Here is a 25,545-nt window from a genome sequence, read left to right as displayed (position 1 = left end):
ATTTTCACATGTCCGTAACATCCTGGACTCATACCGGCAGGACACCACGGGCATGGCCCAGGTTGTGTCCGTCCTCGAGGGGATCAAGGTCCAGCAGGCCCAGCAACATGCGGAGCTAATAGCCTGTCTACAGCTACACCAACGGAGGATGGAGGACAGACAGGCTGAGCAAGTGACGGCGTCCCAGGGGATTCACGCTGAACTCCGTCGGATGGCCGACACCATGGCCGACCCTCCCTGTGCCAGAAGGCGGAGAACATCACCACCCACAGGGAGGGATCATGAGGAGGAGGAGGAAACATCCGACGGAGCATCCCAGACGTCGTCACGGCCTGCTGCTGAGGTTCCCCGCAGGAAGCCGGGTCGTCCACGGAAAGGACCGTGAGGGTGGCTGCTACATCACCATCTCCCAGGACACCTGGCCTGGCACCTGGCCCACTGGAGCAACAGCATCACAGCATCAAGAGACATTCTCTGCCACATGGCCCTGCTGGTCACTGGCTGACCAATGTTGACAAAGACTGTGGCATGGACTCTGAGGATTTCCAATGGCAAGGACACCAACTCCCCTACTGAACTTTGGATTCCCTAATCCCGGAAAGGCCCTCACTTGGCCCCCCCCCCAATAATAAATCACACTATTATGAGTTGATGCCTGCTGGTAGCATTATTACCTAACATGTGTCTTGTACAGTCTAAACATGCCTGAGTCATCTGTTCACTTCAACCATCCACACCCTGGGGCCTGAGTCTGGCACAGGACACATGGGTCACAGTTTTCTAGGCAAGACAGACATGGAGCACCATACACACCCGTGATGGTCAGAACCAGCTGAGGGGGTGGCCGAACAACCGTGCTGACAGACACATTGAGTACAGCAACAGTCATGCGCAGAGGTCAGGGATCCTGGCCCGTGTCCTGGGGGGCACCCAGGTACGTGTAGACAGGTGGCAGAACCATGTCCTGCAAGCTTGAGTCCGGTGGATGCAGAGAATGGGGTCATGGACAACGTTGGATGCATGGGGATGGCACATGTCACAATACCCACACAGTCATGGACATCATGCCCATTACACAGTCTCAGCACACACACACAGCTTGCATCTTGCCACTCGACACATTGACACATAGCCACAATCAGGGAATACCATGCCAGACATGCAGGATGCACCGTGCCAACACACCAGCATTGACTGAGAAGAGGCACCTTGGAGGCATAGGGACATCTTTAATAGTCATGTGTTTGGGATTGCAGAGGCAACTTGAAGTACACATGAACACATCATGTGGAGTAACATGTGGCTCCAACACTGGCACCCCACTCTGCAGCACAAATGCGTGATAGCCATGGAACTGGCACACAAGTGTCGGATAATAGCTAAATACCCACAGCTGCTCACGGAGAGCCTGCCATACACCATACATCCGCTGATGTGGAAGTCCCACGCCATGTCAAGACAATGTTAACCGTATGTGTCCGAGGGCAGTGTCACACACATTGATGCCTTCATCACAATCCACCATCCCATCACTGATGACTGACAACCAGGCAGCCCATCTATTCAGGTGTACCCAGCTGCATGTCGTGTCCCATGGGGATGCCACATGTCTGCAGAGGACCCAAACCCCGACCGGGGCAGTGTGCACACATCGTGAACAACTGCCACACCCAATACACCCCAGATGCATCCCTTACCCCATGGAGACTTCCAAACGTGTCCGTGCCTGTAACGCTGAGTCAGCCCACGATGCCATGTCCATGAGGAATAGCAGTGCCACAACAATGCAACCAGCAAACGGCATGCGCAGGTACCTGGGGAAGAGAGACACACAAGAAGTCAGCCACAAGAAGCACAGCCACTTGCATGTGCATGTACTCGACACATGTATGTATGACAACATGCTAGGTCACAATTATGTCTGGGGAAATACTACCATCACTGCCACCATCACTCCAGTGACACACCCACACACACCTCTGACCCACGTGCCATACATGCAGGTGGAGACACACATCACAACGCATGCCACACGTGGACCAATGCGTGCACACTCAGACCCTGGTACTCACCACTAAGCAAAGAAGTCGCGTATGAGCCGAGTCCGGATGTCCTCTTGAGGCTCCACATCCTCCACATCACTAGCCCCATTGCCAAGCCCTTCGTCCTCCACGGGTGGATGGTCCTCGTCATCTTGATCCAGGATGAGGGGCACAGCTCTTTCAACTGCCATGTTGTGCAGCATGCAGCAGACCATGAAGATCTTGCAGACCTTCGCCGGGGCATATGGGAGTGCGCCGCCGGTCTTGTGGAGTCACCGGAATCGGCTCTTCAGCATGCCAAACGTCCTCTCTATCACTCGCCTTGTCCGGCCATGGGCGGTGTTGTAGCGGAGCTGGGCCGGCGTGATGGGGTTGCGGAGAGGTGTCAGCAGCCAAGGCATGTTGGGATAGCCAGCGTCCCCTAAATGGAAAGCACATGGATATCGTTAGAACTGGCGAAGCGGTAGTGCTGCTCGGCCAAACAGAATACAGGACAGACAGACTGTACCCACCAACAACACATGCACGTTCGTTGCGCAGCTGCATCATCATATCAGGCATCCCGCTACGCCTCATGATGTAGGCATCGTGTGCTGATCCTGGAAAACGAGCACAGACATGTGAAATCACCATGTTGGACAGACACACCACAAGGGCATTGATGGAGTGGTAGTGCTTCCGATTGCGGTACGCCACCTCCCGTGCGTGTGGTGGTACCAAACCTACATGTGTCCCATCTATGGACCCAATGACATGGGGCATCCCTCCCAGGGCATAGAAACCACGTTTGACCTCAGTCATCTGTTCAGGGGTTGGGAACTTGATGAAGTCATCCAGGTGAATCAACATGGCCTCCAAGAAATCATGCAGCACACCGCTGAACATGCTCTGGGACATGCCACCAACATGGGCTATGGTATATTGGAAGGTACCCGTGGCAAGGAAATGTAGGGCAGCCATTACCTTCAGCTGGGGTGTCAGTGCCGTAGGATACCTGTGCTGCGGTTGCAGGTGTGGTGCCAGTCTCGCCGTCAGCTCCAGAATCAACGGTTGGGTGAAGCGGTAGAGCCGGATCCTGTCATTCTCCTGCATGGTGGCCAAGTCTGGAATTCTTCGGGCAACAGGAGGCGCTCTGCAGTAATTTGGAAGTGACAAGGAAGAGTGAGTGCACTACGAGAACAACTCATGTCTACTGAGCACATGTAAATCTGCCAATACACACATGCCACATAGGGAGTCAGGCATGTGCTACATGCCCAGGACACGTATGGATGCAAGGTGACACTCCTTCCAAGACCCAGCTACACACGGTGATTGAGAACCTCCCCATGCCACGCCATGGGAATAGCTGTGTCCCAGTGCAAGTGAACAGCCCGACGCAAGACAGAAGTGACATACACACACACATCAGCAGAAGTAGGATGCCGATTGTAGAGACTGGTAGCGGAACACCGGAGCCACAGGTCACATGACATTACACTAGGCCTGCCCACACACCTTGCCATGAAGGTGCACATGTCATGACTCACCACACATTCCTTGTGAGGATGCTGACATGGCCTTGTCACGCTACTCCGTGTCCCATGCATACATGTGCAGCTCACATCAGATACCACATGTGGCATGGTGTGCGGAACAGTGTGCAATGACAATCTACACACAGACACATGTTGGTTGCTGCAACGGCTGCAGCTTTTGAGGGTGCTACAACATCAACCTGATGTAAATCCCGGACACATAAATGACATAGTCACATTGTGCACTGTGGGTAGTGACAAGTCAGGTGTCATGACCCCTGTACCGGGCATCATGGGACACTTCCGTGTGTTGGTGTCCGTGCCATGCCAGTGACGCTCACCCCAAGTGCGCAGTACGACATGCACACATGTCAAAGGAGTCAAGGGCATGCCTGGCACACATTGCACCCTCACACAGTACACCTGTACACATCTCATCATACATCTGGTGCCTCCTCCACTCAGGAGGCATGTTCCACATCACAGCCTGTCACACCTGTGCCCCACACATGTAGTAATGCACAGACGATGCCTTGATGTCCATTCCTGGACAAGTATGTCCATCCATGGACAAGTATGTCCGCCCTATTCCTACCTGTGTGTCGACTATCACCACAGTGATGTGTACAAACCGGCGTACTGCTGCTAAGAGGGCCTGTGTATGTTCCCCAATCACTGTGGGAGTGCTGCCGTATGTGTACCCATCGTGATGGCGAGCGTACAGGCATTTGTACGGTCCGTACCACAACGAGTACGCATACGCGTGCAGACCCATAGTGATAGTGAGCGTACAGGCATTTGTACGGTCCGTACCACTACGTGTACGCATACGCGTGCAGACCCATAGTGATAGTGAGCGTAGATGCGAGTGTACGGTCCGTACCACAACGAGTACGCATACGCGTGCAGACCCATAGTGATAGTGAGCGTACATGCGAGTGTACGGCCCTCTCACTATGGGTCTGCACGCGTATGCGTACTCGTTGTGGTACGGACCGTACAAATGCCTGTACGCTCACTATCACTATGGTTCTGCACGCGTATGCGTACTCGTTGTGGTACGGACCGTACACTCGCATCTACGCTCACTATCACTATGGGTCTGCACGCGTATGCGTACTCGTTGTGGTACGGACCGTACACTCGCATCTACGCTCACTATCACTACGGGTACACAGACCCATAGTGATAGTGAGCGTACAGGCATTTGTACGGTCCGTACCACGACGAGTACGCATACGCGTGCAGAACCATAGTGATAGTGAGCGTACAGGCATTTGTACGGTCCGTACCACTACGTGTACGCATACGCGTGCAGACCCATAGTGATAGTGAGCGTACATGCGTGTGTACGGTCCGTACCACTACGTGTACGCATACGCGTGCAGACCCATAGTGATTTTGAACGTCGGCATGCATGTACGGGCCGTTGCCATGCATTTGGGGTGCCCTAGGGCCCGGAAACGCACCGTACCTGTGTGTGATTCTCCTAATTACATAGGGGACAAGTATTAAGGCCTACATGCATGCTGGTTGTCATGGCGACCAGGTTCAAATTTCGATTTTGTTCTGGAAGGTGCACAGCAGAAGTCAGTTGGAATTCTTCTACTTTGTTGCAATGTGTTTGTGGGGCTGACATCATGCAGGAGAATGAAACCGATAGAGAACCCACAGACTGCTAGGTTTGAAGGGATTGGTGGAAACATAGGATGCAAATGTGAGTGACCAATCACTCTGTACTCCTGTGCATGAGACTGGGCAGAAGGCCACATATAAGGCAGCCAGGTCCCATGAGGGATTACTTGCCTGCACATCTTTGCATTTGTCGACCAAGCTGCTGCTACTGATTCCCTGGAACCATGTCAAGGGCTGTGGAGAGGACACAGCCATTCACCCTGGAGGAGAACATGGCTCTGCTGGATGTGATCCTCCCACAGTACCCCATGCTGTATGGGCGACCAGGGTATCAGGTGAGTGCATAGGCCACTGCCACAGACTGTCCCTATGTTGTGACTGTGTCTTCAGGCATTGTGACCCGGTGTGACACACATGCCATGTACTGTCGGGGGGGTACCAGGGGGGGGGGTGCCTGATGTCTCCCAGCAGTGCCCTGAGACAGGAGGGGTGTGTGCAGAGTCCTCCCAGCAGTGCCCTGAGACAGGAGGGGTGGGGACCTATCACTAACAGCAGTGCCCTGAGACAGGAGGGGTGGGTGTGGAGTCCTCCCAGCAGTGCCCTGAGACAGGAGGGGTGGGTGTGGAGTCCTCCCAGCAGTGCCCTGAGACAGGAGGGGTGGGGACCTATCACTAACAGCAGTGCCCTGAGACAGGAGGGGTGGGTGTGGAGTCCTCCCAGCAGTGCCCTGAGACAGGAGGGGTGGGGACCTATCACTAACAGCAGTGCCCTGAGACAGGAGGGGTGGGTGTGGAGTCCTCCCAGCAGTGCCCTGAGACAGGAGGGGTGGGTGTGATGCACAGTGTGAGCCTTGATCATTGATTGTGACATTGCCATCATTCCACCTGAGTACCCACTATGGCACGTACTGCCTTTTCCCTCACCAGAGGATGATGTCCCTATGACAGAGGTGCAATGCGTTGTCTGCATTACATGCCATGTAGTAACCAGCTATTATGTTCACATATGTCTCTCTGTGACATGTGGCTGGTGTATTGATGTGGTGTCACTTGTACTTCCTCACAGGTAGGCGCCTCTGCCAAGGAGCAGATCTGGCTGACCGCCGTCAGTGCCGTGAGGCGTGTGGATGGTCGGAGGCGGAGCCTGTCCCAGGTGAGGAAACGCTGGCAGGATATCCGGTGCTGGACGCGGAGGATTGCACGGCTCCTGCTGGGGGACTCACCTGAGAGCCACAAGAACCGCGGCCGCCGCCGTCTGAGCCACCTCCACAGGCGTGTGCTGCCGGTGGTCTTTCCAGACCTGGAGAGGCGCTTACAGGCGATGCAGCAGGCGGAAGGGGGTAGGTACATGTGCGTTTGTTGTGTGTCACCTGCATTTGTAAGGGCACAGTGGCATTAATTCACTGGCAGGGTTTAAAGGTGCTGTGCCCATCCAGTTTGCCCAAGTGTAGCGCTGCGCCCCTGCCACCCTTCCCCTCCTTGCAATGTGTTCCCTGGTCTGTGTGTAGTCACTCCTTCACAAGGTAATGTAGGCTGGCGCTTTGTCCACGAGAACAATGACTGTAGCATCATGGGTGGTGGTGGTGGGTAACAGGTTGTGGGACCTTGCCTGTGAACTGTCAAGTTCACTGCATGTGGGTTCCATGTCAGTTGGCACTGATGCTGGCTCCAGACATGGGAGTTGGTCTCTCATGTGTCATGCCTTACAGCGCGCATGTCCTATGTAGTGGCCTGTGACATGATGTGCATGAGTGTGCGCTACGCATAGTGCAGGGATGGTGACGTGTGTAGCAGTCATTCCCATTCAGCCATTCAGTAGCATGTAGTTGCGTGCCCAATACTGTCCCCTGGGGCACCTTATCCTCAGTGTTGTTTGTGTCATCATCAACGTGGACACTCTCACTGTCTACAGCGTAGGTTGTGCTCTGTGCCATTGTCCCCTGTCACCATGTATATAGACGTGCTATTATGTACAGGTGTCCACTGTGCAGCCTGACCTGATTGTCCCTCTTCATACTCACAGTTGCCAGTGCCTGTGTGTCTTGTTATACTCATCTGAGGATGGGCACTGGTACCTCATTATTTGTACAGGCGCACCTTTGCTGTTTTGCGTCCAATCTAGCCTTTTGCCTGCCACTGTGTTTATCACCCAGACTATGAGATGTTGGTGCCACCTGTGTCTCAGCAATTAGCATCGTGTGGGGGTTGCTTGGGGCGGGCAATGCCTATGTGTCAAATCCTGATTCCTAATTGCTGGGTCTGGACAGTGTGTGATGTTACTGGACACACACGCAAGGTGCAGTGACCGAGTTATGTTGGGCATGTTTGCAGCATTACCTATGCAGCATGTGTCTCAAGTTCATGGATATTGTCCCTGGTCATAGGTATTTTCACAAACGCTGTGTGGTGCAGAGGCAGTGCAGGATTGTCCCCAGGGCCTGGGTGCTATGTCAGACTCCGTTTCCTGTCATCAGCTATTGTCTCATGCTCTCCATGGTATTTCAGTGGCATGGTGGCTCAACCAACTGTGTTTCATGCCCTACATCGGTACCTTGTTTTGCAGATGTTAGGGATCTGCCTCTTCAGGCTATGCAATGTTGACTATGTAGATTGGACTCATGTGACAGATGTGTACAGGTGTCTGATTAATTTCTGTCTCTCCACCCTGCCCACAGCATCGTCGGGGGACACAGAGGGAGACATGGACACGGACCAGGCGGAGGGACCGAGCACCAGTGGCAGCCGTGACATCGGGGCTGGCACATCGAGTGGGACAGAGGCGGAGGATAGTGTGGCCGAGGACCTGTCGACTGGCACATCAGACTACGAAGCTGACAGGTCCGAGGAGGATGTCTCAGGGTTGGCGGAGGCTGCACCAGCAGCTGACAGTGGAACAACACCTGCCACCGCCCCCTCAGTTCCCACCAACCGCCTCCCACTTGCTCGTGTCCCTTCCCAGCGTGCCCGGTCACCGCATGTCTCCTTCCTGCCAGGCACCGCACCCCCTGCCCCTGTCTCCACTGCTGCCGCCAATGCTGAGTCTATGGACATCCAGCGGCAAATGCAGGTTGGTCAGGCTGCGATCCTGAATGTCCTCCATTCCCACGGGAAAACCCTCACCAACATCGAGGCATTCTTGGAGGGCATTCATTCTTTGCAGGCTGACCAACGCAACTTGCTGAGGTCCCTAGACTCCACACTGACTGCAGCAGTGGGTCTCCTGCAGCGCGACCTCCCCCCACCTACCCCTGCCCCATCCACACTTCCCACTTCCATGCCTGTCCCACGTACACCCAGACGTCGGCATGCACCCACCACAACAGACACAGGCACCACACCAGCAGGGAAGGTCCACCGCACTCCTCCTGACACGCACACACAGGGTGAGATAGGCACACCCACTGGGTCGGGGGGCAAACGTGTGACACGCAGCCAGAGTGGGAGTCCGCATTCCACACAATCCACTCCCTCCAAATCCCCTCCCCTCAGCTCTCCTGGCCACATCTCCCCCAAGGACTCCTTCATGGCCGCTCTGTCCCTGAGCCCCACAGTGACGCCACCACGCAAGCGGTCAAGGAAGTCCTCGGTCAGGGTGGTTGAGTCTCCCCCCCTGTCTCCACCCTCCCCCGGTGGCGCTGCAACCCATCCCTCTGAACCCCCCCCCTCCTTGGGGCCTGAGGTCACTTCGGGTGCAGGGGACTCCCTGGAGGACCTTGCTAAGGTGTGTAGTGCCATCCTGGCCTCCGCCTTTGGCCATGACACACCCCCTGTGGTTGAGTCCTCCATCCCTGCACCCACAACGCCGCCCCTTTGCCCTGATGTCCCTGCGGTGCCTGTTGCTTCCCCCCCCCTGCTGCCCTCACCAGTATGGAAGACGATGGCATTTGACTGTGCAGGCAAGGTAGGGGACACACATCCCACTGTGTCCCCCATGCAGCTGGGAATAATTGACTGCCCTATGGCCTTTGTTGACTTTGAACTGCCGTTGATCCACGGACATTGTGCTCATGCTGATTAAAGCTTATTTTTTTTTTCATTATCACACTCCTGCTATGGTGGTATTGGTGTTGGTGGGGCTGCTACATTGTTTTGGGTGGTGTTTAAGGCTTTGGGTGTGTGGGATTTGTAGTAGTGTTCTGCTCTTTGGGGCCACCCTAGGATCTGTGTGCCATCACAAGGTGTTGGCTAACTTTCTTTGTTCATGTAAGCAGTTACTGCATGGTGCACTTGTCCCAGGGTGTATTCCTTCCTCTGTGTACCCAGCTTTCTTCCCTGCAGGGTGATCCCAATGTTTAGCGCAGAGCTGTGTCTACATGAGCTGTGCGTGTGACGGAGCCCTTCTACTTTGGCCATGCATGCATGGCCATGTCTCCACCTGCAACAATCGTGGCATCCTTGGTGATCACTGTACTTGTGTGTGGAGTCAGTTGACATGAGTTCATGGGGACATGTTCCCTTGTAGGCAGTATGGATGTGGGTAATTGTGGCATCACACACATGTGTTACACCCCTCCTGGGTGTGGACACTGCTGGGAGGACTCTGCACCCACCCCTCCTGGGTCTGGACACTGCTGGGAGGACTCTGCACACACCCCTCCTGTCTCTGGGCACTGCTGGGAGGTGTCTGCACCCACCCCTCCTGGGTCTGGACACTGCTGGGAGGACTCTGCACCCACCCCTCCTGTCTCTGGGCACTGCTGGGAGGACTCACCACCCACCCCTCCTGGGTCTGGACACTGCTGGGAGGACTCTGCACACACCCCTCCTGTCTCAGGGCACTGCTGGGAGGTCTCTGCACCCACCCCTCCTGTCTCTGGGCACTGCTGGGAGGACTCACCACCCACCCCTCCTGGGTCTGGACACTGCTGGGAGGACTCTGCACCCACCCCTCCTGTCTCAGGGCACTGCTGGGTGGACTCTGCACACACACCTCCGATTTCTGGATATGTGCGCTTGGCACATACACGGTGGGGTTACGCACACTGCATTAGAGGTGAGGGTACGTGTCTACTGACACTGGTGTGGTGGGGGTACGCTCCGTACGTCCGCGGGTGTGGGTACGGGTCGTACTTACACTGTTGGGCAGGGGGGTACGCTCCTTGCATTCGTGGGTGGGGGTTCGAGTCGTACTTACACTGTTGGCATGGGGGGTACGCTCCGTACGTCCGCGGGTGGGGGTACGGGTCGTACTTACACTGTTGGGCTGGGGGTACGCTCCGTACGTCCGCGGGTGTGGGTACGGGTCGTACTTACACTGTTGGGCAGGGGGGTACGCTCCTTGCATTCGTGGGTGGGGGTTCGAGTCGTACTTACACTGTTGGCATGGGGGGTACGCTCCATGCATACGCGGGTGGGGGTACGGGTCGTACTTACACTGTTGGGCAGGGGGGTACGCTCCTTGCATTCGCGGGTGGGGGTACGGGTCGTACTTACACTGTAGGGCAGGGGGGTCCGCTCCTTGCATTCGCGGGTGGGGGTACGGGTCGTACTTACACTGTTGGGCTGGGGGTACGCTCCGTACGTCCGCGGGTGGGGGTACGGGTCGTACTTACACTGTTGGGCTGGGGGTACGCTCCGTACGTCCGCGGGTGGGGGTACGGGTCGTACTTACACTGTTGGGCTGGGGGTACGCTCCGTACGTCCGCGGGTGGGGGTACGGGTCGTACTTACACTGTTGGGCTGGGGGTACGCTCCGTACGTCCGCGGGTGGGGGTACGGGTCGTACTTACACTGTTGGGCTGGGGGTACGCTCCGTACGTCCGCGGGTGTGGGTAAGGGTCGTACTTACACTGTTGGGCAGGGGGGTACGCTCCTTGCATTCGTGGGTGGGGGTTCGAGTCGTACTTACACTGTTGGCATGGGGGGTACGCTCCATGCATACGCGGGTGGGGGTACGGGTCGTACTTACACTGTTGGGCAGGGGGGTACGCTCCTTGCATACGGGGTGGGGGTAGGGTCCGTACATATCCGTCCCCACGCTATGTGATGTTTGTGCGGCCCGTACCCAGGCCTTTGCCACGTGGGTGCGATCCGTCCCGCCATTGTTGGGGTGACGTGTGTGGGCGTGGTCCGACTCGTACCCACGCTCTTCAGGCGTGGGTACGGGACGTACCTGTCTGGTTGTGTTGCCGGTTCGCGTGGTGACGGACTTCCGTTGTGGCGGTCGCTGGATTATCAGGACACGCCCCCACCCCCTCGTGGTGACCAGGGCATGGGAGTCAGGTATGTCCAGGCCATGTGTAGTGTGTCACTCATGTGGTTGTTTTGTGGCCTGCCCTGGTAGTGCCACCCCCACCCCACCCCACTTTCCCCCCTCCCTTAGTTATTCTGACCTTCTGCGGCGTCTGCGTCGTAACCTGTAGAGGAGGTGTACTGCTATGAGGGCAGGGATGACTCGTAGGTTCGGGTCCATGTCTGTCCGTCGCGTACTGGTACTCCTTGCTCGCGTCGTCCTGTCGCGTACAGGTCCTCCTTGATCGCGTCGTCCTGTCGCGTACGGGTCCTCCTTGGTGGCGTCGTCCTGTGTGTCCGTCACGTACTGGTCCTCCTTGTTCGCGTCGCCGTCTGTCCGTCGCGTACTGGTGGTCCTTGTTCGCGTCGTCCTGATTTCCCGGCAGTTTTTGGGTGCCGCAAAATATTCACCGTGCGGGGTGACGTCGGTGCGAATCGTGATTCCTGGGTCGTGAATGGCTGGCTGCGTGCGTCCCGACGTCAGGTCGGCGCTTTCCCGGATCGCATTGGTAGGTGTTTTTTGTTCGGTCGGTCTTTTTTACGATTCGTACGGTAATGGTGTACCCGTGCGAATCGTAATTCCATGTTTGTATATTTTGACGACCGGGTACGCGTCGGACGGAGAATATGCTCCGTCCGACGGTTCGTACCCGGTTTTTACCGGATTGTGATCGGCACCTTAGTCTTTTAAACAATCACTTATAGAAACACATACTTATTCATACAGGAACTCTTTCAATCTCTCCCTCTCACATATACTCACATATATACACCAATAGTCACATATACTAGTTTAAAACATATGTAGTTACTCCTGAAGACACTATTGGGACAGTCATTCACTCACTAACACACCCATACACACACTCATCCACCCATACAGTCCTGCACACATGCTGTCTTCAACACATACAAACAGTGAGTCACTCATTCATGCACCTATGCACTACGTAATACCCCCCACCGAACCATACAGACACTCAGACTGATACTCAAAAAAACAACTACTAACCTATATAGACACCCATGTAGCTACTCACCAACCCATGCAGCCACTTATACACAAAGTGAGAGATACACTTAATCAGTCAGTTACACAATCAATTTTTTAAAAACAAATCATCCATTTAGACACTTATATACCCATTTATTCTTCCATCGACCTTGAGATATACATATATAAAACATATTTAATTTTCAGAAAAACACACATTCACTGGATGATGTCATCAGTGAGGTCATCAGTGATGTCATTTGAGATGTCATCAGTGATGTCATGAGTGATGTCACTGACCATGTCATGAGTGATGTAATATGTGACGTCATCAGCAGTGCATTGCGGGCGCGTGAGTTATAGTTAGCTGAACTAACTATAACGGGGCAATTTCATTGGTTTTTTACGAGTAAAATGTCCAGCTAACTATAACATGTGTGAAACCTATGGTTTTTTCACTGAATTTCTAAGGTTTTTTAAATGCTAATTCCTAACTATAACGTGTGTGAAACCTATGGTTTTTTCAGTGAATTTCTAAGGTTTTTTAAATGCTAATTTCTAACTATAACGTGTGTGAAACCCATGGTTTTTTCAGTGAATATATATATATATATATCCAAACGCAAGTTGCCCTTAAGGAGAAGCCACACACAGTAGGGTACACACACAAACCACCGCAGGCAGCAATCAGGTCCACAAGCTGCAATCTTTTCAAAGGCCATACGCGTTTCGAGCTGTTGCTAGCTCTTGATCACTGGCAGAAATGAGACAAACAGCGGGCTCAAAAGAACATCAATTTATTATTAATTAGAGTCCAGCCCGCATGTGCGTCATAAGCAAAGGCATGATGGTACTTGCAGATCAAATTAATGCCAAAAGACTCTCAGTTCTTTTACCCAAGTGGACTCCGCTTTAGTCTCAAAGTAAAGTTAAGGGCAACTTGCGTTTGAATATATATATATATGCTTGGGAGAGGATAGCATGAACAAATTTAAGTCGGATCTCAACATTCGCTTAAAGAAATACGAACAAACAATAACGGAACGCAAAGCCACTAAATTCAAACGAGACAGACAGGACTATTTGCGTGGTCAAATCTATACATTTGCGCGCCGCTTTGATACTATTCGTAAACAACGGCTTTCAAAAGCGAATATAGCAAAGAGCAAGCAAGCGGTTAATAAAACGTCCACAAATGATGTAGGCGAAGGATCTGACCTGAGCTCAAGAGCAAGCTCTGATGTTGATTCACTTTCTGAAGATGGATTATCGCAACCGATGGGAATAGAAACCCCCCCCCCCTCCATAATTGAAGAATTCGGTTTTTTATATCAGGACAGGACTCAAAACCAAAGACCACCGTTTCAAAGTCAAAGAAAAGAAAATTACGCAAACGGAAAAACCGACGGAGCCGGCATGGAATTGCGATCAGGGAAAAAGAAGAAGGAGCAATCCCAGCGCAAGGGGTGGAAGAAGTAGTACCAACAGTGATAAATTTAACGGACTTGATTCTGACAGATGAAGAAACAAGAATTTTGTCACTTGGATTCTCCTTCTGTAAGTGCACTAACTTTAATTATACGCAAACACGTATTGATTTTTTTAAGTTTGTGAGAAAACTGAAGCTTAAAAAATTCTTTGACATGAAAATCACCAATCCTAAAATGAACAAAAAGGTGATTAGTGAACATCCAGGTAATTTAGAGGTTGGTGATATGCAGGTACTATTTGATTGCCATCAGCCAATAAGAGAAGGGGAAGGTGCTAGTGGGGTAGAACAGATTAGTCAGACAGATGAGCTATTCTGTCTGGATGTATTTGATAGCTCAACTACTAATTTTAGACCAAAATCTACCTTCACACCTAATACTCCCAAAGATGCGTTAGACATGTTTTCTGACTTAGTGATCAAGGATTTGAAGGAAATATCTGTAAATTCAAGTAAAGATTTTTTGAAAACTGAAACAACATTTGACAAAAAATATCAATCGGTGATGACCAAAATCCAAAATAGACACTATATAGTAGTAAGGCAGGCCGATAAAGGGGGTAACCTTGTATTATGGTCCTTGGAGTCTTACAATCATGAAGCAACCACACAATTGAGAGATAAGACATGTTACGCATTGGTCCCACAAAGTAATCTGGTTGAAGTTAAAATGAAGTATGAAAAGGACCTGGCTAGATGGCGAGGGATTGGTTTAATTAACCAATCAGAGTATTCCTTTTTGAAGGTGGATAAACCAGTAATACCGATTTTATACTTAATACCAAAGATCCACAAGCATAAGGAAAAACCGCCAGGGAGACCTATAATCTCCGCTATAGGGAGTCTTTTCGAACCCACCTCGAGATACCTGGATTCATTCCTACAAATACATGTGAGAGCTTTACCAGCTTACATCCAAGACTCCAGGGATTTTTTGATTAAATTGGAAGATGTGAAATGGCAAGATTCTTACATCCTCATTACACTAGATGTCGTGAGCCTCTATACTAGCATTGCTCATGAGGATGGGTTAAGGGCAATGAGGCACTTCCTAAATTCGAGACCGATCAACCTCTACCAACATACTAATATGCTGTTGTAGATGTGTAGGTTGTGTCTCAACAACAATCATTTTTTATTTGGAGGTGACACTTACAAACAGTTGAAAGGCACGGCAATGGGCACCTGTTTCGCCCCCAGCTATGCTAATTTGCATATGGGCTGGTGGGAGGAACAGGTGCTCAGAGTTGAGTGAATGGAGAGATCACGTCATCAAATGGATCCGATTCATTTACGGAAATTGGAGTCTAAATATATATTGATGTTTAATACAAAAAGTCCATATGGCATGAATGTTGAGGAAGATCTCCATGTGCATCTGATATAGAAGTATCCATTAAGAGTGATTTTAGCTTTTTTTAGCTTTAATTTTAGAAATTTTAAACTGTTATTGAGTCATAAACGAATAGATAATTCCTTGTATATATCATCTTGATTAGCTGCTGGTATAAATAGATTTTTATCATTATGTGATATTAGTGATGACAAGAGAGGACACACCAAATAATTGAATCATAGACTGTTTTATGGCTAAGTACTGTAATGCACCTGCACTTTATTATGGTTGCAGTTTTGCACACAGTAGGCACTGGCACTTTATTGAGCATTATTTTGCACTTGGATTGCACTGAGCAAAGCACTAGCACTTTATATTAATGCAATTTATATGATATTTATTGTGATGAAGACAGTTTAATAGAAGTGTGTGTACCATAAAAAGGTCATCTCATATTTATATTCTCTCTTTTTCCGGCTTTGTTCTTAATAAGGTTTGAACAGTGGATTGACAGGAAATAGCCACTACGTTGTACCTGATTGAAACAATGACTGATGAGTATTTGATGACAATGATGGGGCACTTGCCCAGGAATCTCTTATTATATTGAAAAAAAACACTTCTCTTTGAAAAATATGAGCATGAATCATATTATATTGTATTGCTGTATAAACATTTTAAAGCACTTATGTTTGATATAATGTCGCTCTAGGTCTCCCCTCTGAAAATAACTGTTTTTTGATATAATTGTAAATATATAATGATTTATGGGTTTTAAAATCCTTGAATGAAAAAGAATTTTAGGATTTTAAAGGAGGGGGCCTGGCACTATGCTACAAATAAAACTATTGTGTTAAATGTATCAGCATTACAGAAAACAAACGTTAGTCTGTTTTCCGTGGTTACTCATGAAGTGGTCATGTGACTCCGTAACTTGTATTTAAATGAAACTGATTCGTTATGTTAAATTGTGTGAGCAAGGCAGTTGTGCCGAAACGCGTAGCAAGTGAAAATGGCAATAAAAATAAGTTTAAGAAGACGAATAAAACCCTAGCCGGATGGCTAAAAGCATCTCCTGTGTCGGTGTCCGGTTTTATGGATGTCGGGTTTGGTTGTGATATATATATATATACACACATATATGCACACATTGCGTCTTTTGCACGGCAGACTGCGTTGTTGCACAAGCAGGTGTTCAGTTTTTTTCATACAAAGCATTTCCAGCTTGCTTTAAACTGTCACTGTCCTGAGGTTTGTACCTTTAAATTTGATTGCACCTTATATCAGTGCCTCTTTTTTTAAGGATCATGGTACCAATTGGTTAGCGTATTTTGCAATTTTTATGTATTTTACAGAAAGTGAATTACGAGTAGCCTTGTACAAAAATGTTCAAAACGTTGATTGTATTTTTTTCATGTCTATCACGCCAATTATGCGTCAGCCAATCAAGTTTGTTATACCTTGCACTTGCACTTTAAATTTCCCCTGCATAGCCTCAGGCGTCATGTGATCAAGGCCTTCCGTAGGCTGAAACGCGTCATGCAGGCATTGCTGGTCTAATGATAATAAATTAAATTTCTCACCCGCATCCTGGGTCAGCGTTCGTTTGTTCCTGGTCTCCTTTGGATTTGAGGCGCACAGGAGCGCTTGAAACGAAAAACTCCGTAATATATATATATATATATATATATATATTCACTTAAAAAACCATAGGTTTCACACATGTTATAGTTAGCTGGACATTTCCCTCGTAAAAAACCAATGAAATTCCCCCGTTATAGTTAGTGCAGGCAACTATAACTCACGCGACCCAATCCTCTGCTGATGACGTCAGATATTACATCACTGTATTTAGACACCTATTTACCCATGTCTTCTTCCATTAATCTTTAGCTATACATATATTATAAATATTTATTTTTCAGAAAGACACATATGTAATCAGTGATGTAATATCTGACCTCATCAGCAGAGGATTGCGGTCGCGTGAGTTATAGTTGGCCTGCACTAACTATAATGGGGGAATTTCATTGGTTTTTTACGAGGGAAATGTCCAGCTAACTATAACATGTGTGAAACCTATGGTTTTTTAAGTGCATTTGCAAGGTTTTTTTAAATGCTAATTCCTAACTATAACGTGTGTGAAACCTATGGTTTTTTAAGTGAATTGGTACGGTTTTATAAATGCTAAGTTATGTATTTATTAATATTTTTTTTTCAGGTTTTTCACCGTGCGCGCAGGAACTACTGAACAGATTGACTCCAGATATTCAAAAGGCACATCCCTGACCTGAGGACTACCTCTCTGCCAAATTTCAAGTAATTCTGTTCAGCCGTTCGGGCTGTACCTTGGACTAAAGGTCCCTATGGAAAAATGCATGGGGAAAACGCGTTTTGGGACCCCCCTTTTTTCTCGGCTCCCGCTTGACTAATCACCCCGAGACTTTCAGGGTAGGAGCGGAGCGGAGCACCCCACCTATTTTGAAAAATTCGCGAGGATTCGTCAACCGGCGCCAAAGTTATTCAAAATAGAATTTTCAGATTTCCTATGGAAACACTGTCCTAACTATAACTATCTACTGGCGACCGCCAGTAGATAATATATATATATATATATAGCAAGAACAAAGCTATGCCCAACACGTTTCGGTTCTCAACTCAAACCTTGATCACGATTCGAGTTGAGAACCGAAACGCGTTGGGCATAGCTTTGTTCTTGTTTGTGAATATGGAATAAATGCAACTTAAAATCAGCAGATTCCGAGAGAGTGTGTTTTCAATTGACTTCTGGGCTCAGAGGTCACCTGCTTTGATATTTACCGGCTGCCCTGCCGGACGAATTTCACACCGCGCCAAAAGAGGAGTGCGGACTTTTAACAGAGGGCACCACAGGATTTATATATATATATATATATGTTTCCCCATAAACAGGCCGAGGAAAAGATAAATCTCTTAAATTTCAACTTTACCTGAGAAAATGCTCACAAAGTACTTTGGGATGCCTGGCTTAGAATGAGTTTTGCCACACACCTCACCTACAGAGCCCAATACCTACCAGAGGACAATAGCAAGAAAGTAAATAGGATTGGCTGCAAACAAAACTCGAATCACAGGCTAAAACACAGGATAAGAATGTCACCTTTACACGACCCTCTCGAAATGTTCTTGAGTACTGAACCCTGCAAGAGCCCTGGCTGGAGACAGACCTGGTAACTAGAAGTGTGCACTGAGGATCTGAGGGCTGCAAAAGTAACCAAGAGAAAATGTCTTAGCAGATGGAGATAACTGAATCTATTTTGCACCACAAAAGGACCTGGACAAGGCACTGAGGATTGCCCATTAAGGTTTCATTCTAGAAAGGCATGACAACCAGGTTCATCTTACTTGGAGATTTTTGTTGCTCTGAATACGGGTTGAGTGAACCCTGGTGAACCCTGGTGGAAAAACAATCCAGCCTCATGGAACCCCTCTCTGATTACAGAGTTTCGCTTTCTCTGCTGAAGGATTTCGTGAACCAAAAAAGTGACTGAGACTGAAGACTCAAGGAAAACAAGCATTGGCATAGCCAATAGGTCTCGCCTTTGGGACCTTATAAGTGTTTAGCCATGCAACCGTTGCATAACTAAATACTTATATGGTCCCAAAAGCAAGACCTATTGGCTATGCCAAGCGGCCGCGAAAGTGAAAGTAATCACGGTAAAAGCGGCGCGGGCACCCGCGCACCTGCACTGTAGCTCTAGGCTGGCCTGGTAGCACTTTTTGGAGCCCTCTCAATAAGTCTCGCCAGACGGCGCATGCGCTGGGTCAGGCGAGACCTAAAAAATCAGACCAGGGTGAAGTGACAAATCTCCAAGGCCTCTTCATGAAGCGCGCATGCTACATAAAACACAGTGGAGAAGTTGAGAGGTCTAGAACTAAGAGACTCCACACATCCCTTTTTATTAAAGTAGAATCCCAAACCATAATCGGTCTTCAATTTGTGTGTTCAGTGAAATTTACATAACATGCTAACTTTAGCTGATGACTTGGCAGTTGAACAGAATACTAAACCGATACTTCATTTAACCACATGCCCTTAGTGTATTCAGTGAATATGCTCAAGGGCATTTAAAATTATTCTGTGAATCACCATGCGGCGGGCAAGGGGCGGACTGTGACGTCACACATTCCTGGCCGTGTGTGCACTCACCAAACAACCTTAAGGGTGTATTGTTATTCAAGGCAACTGGGTGTGGACTGCAGTCTCTCTTTCTCTCTCACACTCACACACACAAACCCACTGACATAAGGGATGAGGCCCTCCTCTAACCTGCCCCTGTGAAGGACACATCCCCCTGTGATTGTGACTGTATCCACGTGAAAGGGAGAAAAACAAAAAGAGAAAAAGGAGGAAATATATCAGTGGGTACTTAAAGAGTGAGACATAAATGGAGAGAGAAGCGAAGGGCAGATAATGGGAAAGAACGAGTATTAACTAAGCACACACAGACATAAACACACACACCCTAACAGAGAGAAAGGGACAAAGGTAAAATACTTTACTATGTATTCCATCATATGGAGAAACATACCGATCTGTCTGTCTAAAAAAGATGTTACTCTCTGAAAATGGTAATTTACATCTAGTATTAGCTCAAAGACAAGGATAATAATGAAGAAATGTGAAAACGTACAGATGGAAAATTCTAGTTTACCTTCATAAGACTTGACAGCTGCAGGTGCTGTATTCTGTCAGTAGCTTCTGCTGAAACTATGGTAAGCGGAAGGACTGCAATCTATAACAGGTGCAAAGTACATGAGGTCATAGGATCCACCAATTAGAGCTGTTAGCTCAGTGATAACGATGAAGCTGCAGTCACTGGGGGATGCATGATAACAGCAGTGTTCGAAGACTGCTCTTGAGAAACTATCTGTGCTGTAATTATGCACAACCATTCTCACTAGTAAGAACATTACTTTGCAGTCCTGCTTGGTGCACAAGGAATGACTAAACAGGGGTGTTTAGCAGGATGATTTAGCTCCCACCCTGAGGCTTGATTTGTAAACAAAAATGAATATATATATATATATATATATATAGCTCAAATGTGTTCAAAAGAGGAGACAGCACTCACGAGAGAGAGGAAAATAGCTCAAGTTAATAAAACCAGTTACAAGTGCAACAGGTGCCTTTCGGCTTGCGCCTTTGCCAACATTTTTGGTGGACTGGAGCAAGAAAATATATATAAATATATATATATATATTATATATATACACATATACACACACACACACACACACACATATATATATATATATATTCATCAAAGAAAGGGAATACTCGCACTCAGGAGGTTGATTTACCAGGTTTATTTAATCCAGTGTGTAACAGCCAACACCATCAAGTTCCTACAAACCAACGCGTTTCGACCAGATTGGTCTTGATCACGGTTAGCGGTGATCCACCTTTTGTGTTTATTTATACACAATTACCCAATCAACCATTATGATGCATTATGGAAAATGTGGTTTACATTACCAAGTGATATAATACACAGTCCATGTCATTCCATATACAATACTTCATGTGACCTCTTTTGTCATTGTTCTCTCTTTTGGATTAGTATATTGTTTATATCTTTCGAACAATTGGCACAATGTCTCTTACATTCGGTGTACGATTCGGTGGTGGTCCAAGGACCACCCCTAGCACAGTTTTGGGCAAAAATACAATCCCAACCAAAGGCCCTGCAAAGCATTATGGGACGATATTCTAGAGTTCAGTGAATATTATAGTATCCAATATCAAAACCTTCCTCAAGGGGCAAGCTCTCGGGCTCAGCTGAGAGCTAATACTATAATATTCACTGCACGCTAGAATCTCGCTCCATAATGCTTTGCTGAGCCTTTTGTTGGCATTGTATTTTTGCCCATAACTTTGCTTGGGATGATCCTAGGAGGATGGGACCACCACCGAATCATTCAGCATGATATGCTCTTTGTGTTCAATGCATCTGCTTGCCTTCCCCCTAGGTTAGGAGTGACCCCAAAATCATCACCTCTCTCATTGCCTGGTATTTTTCAGAGTTCACTTTTGTGAATTGGTTATATGCTTTTTAGCATGGAAAGATAAAGTTGTTTTATCAAAGGGTTGTGGATGCAGTAGCTAACTCTGCTGCGTGGCGGAGTTGGAATTATTGCATTAATTCTGTGTTTTCAATGTAATGCGTAGTTAACAAATCTCCGCGGAGCAGAGTTCATTGCCCACGGTTAATCTGGATGAGTCGGTCACCAAAACAGCTAATATTATGTGCATGATGGAGAAAGCATACTATTAACAGTTAATTTTTAGCTTTTCTCCCCCCATTCCTTCTTAACTGAAGAGCACCATGCTGTGGATTCACATACATTAGGGGTTCTAGCCAATGTTGTTGATTGGCTGCCTGGGTACATGATAGGGTGAGTTAGGAGTTTCAATATGGTGGATCTCACATCAGTGCAGTGTATTGTGAGACCCTGGCTTGTAATACTTTACATTTTGAACGCTTTTAAGCCTCTCAAAAACATAAAACATTTTATTCCATGAATTGAATCTCTTTCCTCAAATCAACACTGGGGTTAATAATGCATAGCTATCAATAAAAAAAGACATAACAAATCCACTTTATCAGGGCACGAGGCGACATTATGATGAAATCCTTATATGTGAGTTCATTAAAATCTATATCTATATAGAGTCGGTCACAGGAAACTTGTCAGTGTTCAATGAAAACCAAAAAGGCATCTAGAAACTGTAACCCAGCTGTACCTGAGTATGAGTCCTGAGTTGTGGTGCTGGTGTGGTGATTCCAAACTTGGTAACTGAGATGCAGCCTGCATTCCAGCACTGGACATTCCTAAGTCAAATCATGGCAACTGAGACTTAAAGAGGATCCTTATGGTATAGAGGCCCTCAAATAAAATATAACAATACTACAAGTCACCAAAGAGATCAATGGCAATGTAAAGGCCGAAGGTGGTAACGCATAGTGAATTTATAATTCAAGTTGATTTACAGTATGCTCAGTTTTGGGATATTTTGTTTTGTATAACATATAGATTGCTCTATGTTTCCTCTGCCAAATATTACACAAGGGTGTAGGTTCTGAGTTCCATGAGTCATTATTTAAAAGTTGGATGAGCAGAGAGGCACTGAGCAAAGTTGGGGTATCTCTCAAGCAAGCCTCATTGTCAGACCCAAAAACAGCCTGTAGTGAACTGCATTCTATCTTTTCCCAGTATGTTATCTCTGTAGCCGTGGTCAGAGTGCAGGAATATCAATGTGGGACGGATCTCCCTTCCTCATCTGCCAGCATGTCTGCTCCCGAGTCTGGTCTAGACAAAGGAGCCAGAGAGCAGGAAAAGCTTGAGTCAGTAAAAACCACGAGTTGTTTTTCAAATGTGTCTCATCAGTGTCTATTGAAGTGTCGGATGGGTGTCCACAGTGACCCTGGATTCCCTAGTAGTTGTCTGCTCCTCCATGGCTGCGAGATGGCAGAGTCAACTGAGGAGACGTCCATGCACAATTTGAGCCGGTGTTTGCAGGGGCCTAGCACAGACACCTAATTCACAATGCCGGTACATATCACAGTCGAACACTTGGTGGCCCTGTTTGTTGTCTATTTCTGAGGTTAGCACCTCAGCATAGTGTTTGATACTTAAATATACAATAAAATGAATAATACCAAAACATCCAGGCCATTCAAGAACTTTCGGTGGTTTGGAATTGTCCAAATTGTTAGTATGTTGGTCCCTTGCTCTTACTTAATTTTCTTATAATGGATTTTACAAATTAAGCACTTGAAGCAGGTTAGCAGTTGGATTCAGTTTGGGTTACATCCAGCCACTTAGAACTGTCTCTCGAGTATTTACTTTCAGTTGAGAAAGGAAGCTGGAAGCCCAGTCCACAGGCACATATCAGCATAGCCTTCCCGCATTGCCTGGTTTAGGAAGCACAATTCTGCAGCTTCAGATGCACATTGGGCGATCCCTCCTTCCACAGGGGTGGTCACAGAGAGGAGCCTTTGACCCATGGGGTGCCACACTATAGGCAGACCCCTCAGAATTTTGTGATTTGCGAAAATGTGCACTTTTGTAACCACGATTTTTACAAAAGTGCCTGCAAACTATGTTTTAAAAAAATGGCATTCGCCCTTTCTTTACTGGGTCTGTGCTGCCAATGAGCCAGTAAAGGAAGGATGAGCATCAGGCCAGCAGGCAGCAGAGGTGTTAAATTCCTCTGTCGCCTGCCTTTGTAAACACAGCCCCCTCTTGTGCGATTAGCATGCAGCCCGCCTCACATATTTGTGTGCCCCCTGCGGGCTCTGCAGGTCCTGCTGCCCTGCACGCGCAGGTTGTCTGATGCCAAAAAGAGTAGGTAATATACTCTCTTTGACATCAGACACCCTCTGGTTCCAGGTGCTGTGGTACTGGAGACTTTGCACCCTACAGACTGTGATAATGCACAGTCTCCATCAATTACAGAGCACAAGCCTTCAGTATTTTTGTGCCTGGCACATTTTTTGCCCACCACAAAAATACCTAGAATCTTGAGGTTTTGGACTGCAATTTTTGCTTTTTTTGGCTGAAAAATGTGCCACTCAAAGCTGCGAAATCCTAGGGATGCTGTATATAGACTAAGGCACGGTTATGTCACTACTTGTCTTAAGTAATTTATTACAGTATACTAATGGTATCATATATTTTCTATTACATGATTTGCCTGACATCAAAAGATGCTTGTTCTAAGAAAATTAAGTCTATATATTTATACATGATTTACGATCTACCAAATATTACATTACTTGCAAAAGCATAGTTGATGTGTGATGAAGAGGCCTGATCGCTAACTGACAAGCAAATTGTCTCATTTAAGCATCATTTGAGCTAATTTATAGCAGAATCATGGATATCTAGTTGTTAGCTTGATATATATAAATACAAGCTATTGGTCATTTCTATTTCTCATATATAACACCAAATATAATTTTAGCATATGCAGTAATGTTTCGAAGTAATCTGCAGACATGAAAGTCATAGTTGATTAAAAACAAAAAATTGTTGATCTGAAAGGTCAAAAATAGATGCTTCTGTTGAACATTCTGTTATATAACCATTGCACCCGAAGCAATACTATGCCAAATGATCTGTTTCACAAGGCATACACAAATCTCCATTGAGCCACAACATATTGTTACAGTCTATCTGCAACAAGATTACATTAGAAATTAAACAGTTACCAAGATCATTCTTTGCAGCTTTTAAATACAGTATTTATTGCTAAAATCTAGGCAAAAAGCAGCAGATTGGATTGTAAATATTTACTAAAAGCTACACTATTTTAGTTCTTATCAACGGTTTATGGTCCATTAACACTCAAAAAATTGCTAAGAGATTTTTGGGTTTCAAAACCATTCAAAGCAGCACTTTAATGTCCTTCGAATTTAGGGGCATATCAACAAGGGCTTTATCTCTGCTTTTTTGGCTTTAAAAGCCAAAAAAGGAGAGATAGAACTAGCACCCTATCAACAACAGGGTGCTAACACGCAAATTTGCATGTTAGCACCCTTTTACTCTAAGCTTCCCCTTGCATCTCTAATGAGATGCAAAGGGGGCGTTCCAGAGTAAAATAATAGGAGAAATGTCGTTAAGCAACATTTCTCCTATTATCAAGAATGTCGCTAACCCTGTTGCAGCGCTAACCGCGGTTAGCGCTGCTTTTTTACGTCTGGTATTTTTCTTACTTAGCCATGATATCCTATGGAAGGAGGATATCATGGCTAAGTTTGCCTGTCCCTATCAACAAGGTAATGTGAGATTATCGCTGGGTTTCCAGCGATAATCTCACGTTAGCCTGTTAGCGTGAGAATTTTTATCGCTATTGAGATAAGCGTTGCTAATACCACGCTATCTCAGCGATAAAAATTCACGCTAGCCGGCAATAATTATCCTAGCGATAAGTGCGCTTAGAGATAATTATCGCCGGTTGTTGTTGATATGCCCCTTAGTTCATAAAGATTTGAACACCATAGAAAATTGCAATTGCCAAATATATAATAACATCTTAATAATAGCTTTTATAACTAGGAACACAATCACTTGGGAACCTTAATGATCAGAGAAGATTACAAATTTAACTGAATTTCACAAAAATATTCAATCAGCTAGTTACCTATTTTTAAATTGCTAGAGTTTATCAACAGGCACATATTCCTAGCATTGTCTAGAGACGACTTTAGCATTAAAAAAAGTAAGATAATCCAGTACACAAAATGCATTGAGAA

At 47.3% G+C, this 25,545-nt stretch overlaps 1 protein-coding gene across 4 annotated transcripts in view; it reads right to left on the bottom strand.

Annotated features, from left to right (window-relative positions):
- Positions 1–25,545, bottom strand: part of DAB1 (DAB adaptor protein 1) — a 3,595,579-nt gene that overhangs the window by 732,417 nt on the left and 2,837,617 nt on the right. The window contains exon 1 of one of the 4 annotated variants that reach the window (XM_085602502.1): positions 19,938–20,022. The exons of 2 other annotated variants lie outside the window; for them this stretch is intronic. The gene's annotated coding sequence lies outside the window, so the exon portion shown is untranslated. Of the gene's footprint in view, positions 1–19,937; positions 20,023–25,545 lie in introns of those variants that run through there. One more of the 4 variants, XM_085602503.1, reaches the window with a different exon arrangement.

Source organism: Triturus cristatus, chromosome 4_2, assembly GCF_964204655.1.
Source record: "Triturus cristatus chromosome 4_2, aTriCri1.1, whole genome shotgun sequence".
Lineage (NCBI taxonomy): Eukaryota > Metazoa > Chordata > Amphibia > Caudata > Salamandridae > Triturus > Triturus cristatus.
This window is presented reverse-complemented; position numbering and strand designations above follow the sequence as displayed.